General features: G+C 31.5%; 1 long non-coding RNA gene across 3 annotated transcripts; it reads right to left on the bottom strand.

The window, feature by feature from the left end:
* Positions 1–1,625: 1,625 nt before the first annotated feature.
* On the bottom strand, positions 1,626–4,444 carry LOC124844980 (uncharacterized). 3 transcript variants are annotated; one of them, XR_015779840.1, is made up of 5 exons: positions 3,947–4,441; positions 3,546–3,701; positions 2,756–2,918; positions 2,486–2,591; positions 1,626–1,890 (listed from the first exon to the last, which is right to left on the bottom strand). It is a non-coding gene; the product is annotated as an uncharacterized LOC124844980 (long non-coding RNA). The 3 variants fall into 3 exon arrangements; XR_015779841.1 differs by having other exon boundaries at positions 3,528–4,444; XR_015779839.1 differs by having other exon boundaries at positions 3,546–4,439.
* Between the last annotated feature and the right edge of the window lie 288 nt (positions 4,445–4,732).

The raw sequence follows: 4,732 nt of genomic DNA, 5'->3' as shown, positions 1-4,732 counted from the left end.
CATTATAATGAAAAACAACTTGCACATAGGAATATAATATAAGATGCAAACATATTTTATCTCTATTAAAAAGTTAGAGTAACATGAAATTGAAGTTAAGAAATTTAAACAAAAATATAAGTAGATATTAATTAATGTAGACATTCAGTTTATAATAACTAATTATTGATGCATAGGTACATGTTTCTTTGTTTGAAATTGTAATATTAAGATTAAAAAGTAATATTTGTATATGAATTTGGTTGTATTAAATTATAGAATTAATATAATAATTGATTATTTATGTGTAATAAAATAATATAATTATATAATTTTTGAATCAGAATTTTGAGTTATATTAGAGTGAAATGCGTATGTTGAAATAATATATTGGAATATTGTGGAATATAATCTAGTACAAAATAAAAACAAGACGAAATTGATGTTAAAGCTTGTAAATTGAATCATATCCGGAAATAAACATACAAATATATATTAAAAGATATTGGCTTATAGAATTAGAGTCGGGAAAGGCTTTTTCCTTATTTTCTTCCTCCATTTCAATAACATTACTTCTCCTTCATTTGACGTTTTAGTATCTCCAAAAAGCACAATGTTAACTGTTTTTCTTCTCATAGAGATGTTAAGGACGAAATTTCTCTCCACCATATTGGAAACATAAACATTAAATTTCGACTTTATTTCGTGACTCAATGAGAAACCAAAGATAATATATAACGGAAAGTGAGTAAATAATCAAACAACATTTTTATATGGTTGTTCCTTAATTTTCCTTGCCTCAAACACCAATTTGGGACAATTTCTAACAAAACGGAAAAATTTCTAAAGCATAAAAACATCACAATTGGCAAACCATATTTGAAAAAAAAAAAAAACTTCTAATGTTCAAGAGACATTAACTTTGAAGAAAACCAAGAGACACCAGTGATTATATTTGCACAAATTCCATTTCACCTGAAAAATGAAAAACATAAAAAGCGTAAAAGAAAAACTAATTACAATTAAACACTTTTGGTTCTACAGCTAAAGCATATTTAAGTAGGTAAAAAAGGGAAAGTTTAGGCTTTGGTTTTCAATTGAGTCTGACTATTTCTTTAATTTAGGTCTTTATTTTTTTAATATTAGATACGTTTTCATTATTTAGTGTTTGAGACCGTTCAAGATAATATTATGATTTTACTATTGTAAAACTCAAGGAACCGATATTTTAGAAGTGACGATACACTACAAAAAATTTTAATTTTTCTGGGGGTTAATTTTTTTGTTTCCGGCGGTTTTAACCCCTGGAAAATGCATTACCCGCGGTTTAAAAAACCCCTAGGAAAAGCTACGTCGCTAAGTAATTACCGGCGGTTTTTTGAAAAACCGCCGGTATTAGCAGGGGTTTTACAGAAACCGCCGGTATTAGTGGGGGTTTTACAGAAACCGCCGGTATTAGTGGGGGTTTTACAGAAACCGCCGGTATTAGCAGGGGTTTTACAGAAACCGCCGGTATTAACGGGGGTTTTACAGAAACCGTCGGTATTAACGGGGATTTTACAAAAATCGCCGATACTTACAAGGGTTTTTAGTTTTTGATGGTGATAAAATTCAAATTAATTTTTTAACCACACCCGTAATGAAATATGTACTAAAACTTAATATTATATATAAAATAAATTACAATGTTCAATATATTAATATAATTCATACATTTAATTGTTTATGAAAATTAAAAAGAAAGAAAATGTTCAATACTAAATTAAAATAGAAAGATGTTTATTAACAATGTTGATTTTGATGCATAAAGTTCATAGTAGACCCAACGATCATGTTGTTCCAATGACCCTCTGCAATGAACTTCTCCAACTTGTCCTCGACTTCTCCACCGCTCAAGCCAACTTAGGGATTCTAGATTTGTCAAGATGTAGAGATAAGCAAATAATATAACAGTAATTATATCATTCAATTAATGAAAGAAATTAAATAAGGTTTTAATATTCAATCAACAATTTTTTTTAATAAAAAGTGAATTAAAAATATATAAAGAAATGTAAAATTGAATTAAATGTTTAATAAATGAGAATGAGAATGAAAAATGAGTTTGAAGGGAATCATTTATTTACCAAAAGATGATAAAAAAAGCGAAAGGTAAGTTAATATTAGGACACTGCTTTCTTATCTCAATTCTCAAAGCCAACATGAGTGAAGAAGAATGTTAGCTACATCATCATGCATGTGTGTGAGAGGTCACCAATGTTTCATAATTTTATTTTCTAGGAAAAACAATATTTTCTGAATATGATTTCACACCGTTGCTAATTTTGTCCTGTAATGCAATGGATGTAATTTGATGCTAGAACATCAGCTAGAAACATGACACAAGATAGGACACACTGCAGCCAATTACCGATTCATAGTAATTTTCTATCTTACCAATGAATTAAATTTTGCATAGGTAATCCAAATGTTAGATATGTAAAACAAACACTGAATTCTATCTTACCTGTATGAGCATTACGAAGATATCTGAAGAACTTCCATGTGCTGCTACTATCACAACTTTCCCATTTTCTTTAACAGCCTTCAATGTTCTATCATTCTCACTCTGCCTTGATTTTAGAATCAATCATACACAAGTTTTCAATAACGTTATTATAGAAAATCTGATACAAATGCAATCATTTATACAATATTATTTTTGGTCTATCTGTATATTGTTGCAGCATATTAATTGTACACAACAAAAATATAGGTTCAGAGTTCAATATCTCACCTACTACTGTATCGTACACTACATCAAATTTTTCTTCTAGATCTTCAAGCAGCCCCTTTGTATAATCAATGGCTAAGTTTGCTCCCAAGTTCCTTAACAAGTCCAGTTTCCCAGTACTGGCTGTGGCTGCTACCTTTGATGCCCCAAAAACGTGCTTCGTTAGCTGCATCATCAAACACATACACAACAAATCATTTGGTATGTTCTGAATTGATTTATGTCGATAGTGAGAAAATTTTCAATTCTAGAAGGAATTTAAGAGTGCTCCATAAACACATTATCTTAAAGACATTGTTGTAATAAAAACATTATTTAATGACAAGGCTGTCAGTTCTCTTACTTATACATACTTGTAAATCTTATTTAGAAAAATCTTATTCTTGAATCAATCTTAAAAGTGTTGAGTCGGTACTAATCACATATGAATCTCTTGATTACATATATCTGTTGATTATATATATTGTTTTGTGTCCCACTTCAAATGCCTATGTAATGCCACAGTTTTTGCTATCCGCCACACCACTGTTTTAGAACCACTTTTTGAACTATCTAAGAAGGGAAAGCTATGAACATAACCACCCCTTCAGTATATTTGTTTGAATTTGATCTGTTATACTGGTCGCTAGATGCAAACTAATATGAATGGAGTTGAAGTACAGATGCATTGGTTCAAACAAATATTAAGATAAGACTAGAAATGCAATGCAAGATTTAAAAGTGAGTACATCTTCATTATTGCTTAATAAGGCAACCTATATTTCTAAAGTATAACCTGGAAGTGTTCAACCACCTGAGAAGCAATTCTACTCATATCAGATGCAGCATAAGCATTCCTCCTAAGCCACCTGAGAAGCAATTCTACTTATATCAGATGCAACACAAGCATTCCTCCTAAGCTTTGAAGGATTGAGACTTTCAGCAGCACTGCTTTGTTGACGCATAATTCCTTCAAAAGAAAGTACCAATCAAAATCAATGATGCAATAGTTATATATATTAAGGAACCAAACAAACCAGACATTCACTTCAAGGTTGCCTTCGATATTGACCTTTTCAAATACTACGAAAATATAAGCAAATAAGTCAAGAAAATATCACTATGAACTAAAAAGTACATAAATATAAAATGTAGCTAGCAAGTTGCAATCTCATCATGTCAAGAATAACAGAGAACTGAGCAAGGTGAACTCACTGATATCTTTCGGGAACATCTAAATTTATTCTGCAACAGGGAAAAATATAAAGTAAGAATATTTGTAAAATCTAGTCAAAGTAGTCAGTGATTAGCTTTGCCGGATCGCGGATAATCGCGGCCCGTCGCTCTTGCTCGGCCTTCATCACAACGAATTTGGACCGCTCAGCCTCCTACTGCGCCACCTGCTTGCGAGAACTCGCTGCCGTAGGAGAGGTGCGAATTTTCTACCACTACAACCTACAGAGAATCACAAGCTCTTCAAAATCGTCATCGGAGAGCTCCTAAAAACGTCAAGGTCGGTGCGCTCTTGATGTTTGTTTTCGAAATTAGAGATTTAGAGAAGAGGAGAAGCAAGAGAATAAGGGATTGGAAAGTAACGAAGGAGTCGAAGATAGAGAAGTAGAGGAGAAGGTGAAGATGGAAACGACCAGAATATCCGAAGTTCTGATGAAAGTATAAAACCAAGTATCGGAAGCGCGATGAGTGCCAAATATTTTAGAAAGTAATGGAGGCGCGGCTTTGAGCGCCAAATATTTTAGATATTTAACTTAACTGAGGTTTTGTATTGAAACCACCAATAATTCGGAGAGGTTTTCAAAACCTCGGGAAAGAAACCCCTACTATAAATCTTTATTTTTGTAGTGATAGTTTAACAATAGTGAAATATTAAATGATTTCTTTATAAATAGTTTTGTTATAAACTAATTTCATTTTAATTTATTTGCTATTATACTAACAATCTATAATTGGCATTAACTTTGAAAATAATTTCTAATGTTCAAG

The sequence above is a fragment of the Vigna umbellata genome, chromosome 5 (genome assembly GCF_029865625.1).
Source record: "Vigna umbellata cultivar VRB3 chromosome 5, Vumbellata_1.0, whole genome shotgun sequence".
NCBI classification, from domain to species: Eukaryota; Viridiplantae; Streptophyta; class Magnoliopsida; order Fabales; family Fabaceae; genus Vigna; species Vigna umbellata.
This window is presented reverse-complemented; position numbering and strand designations above follow the sequence as displayed.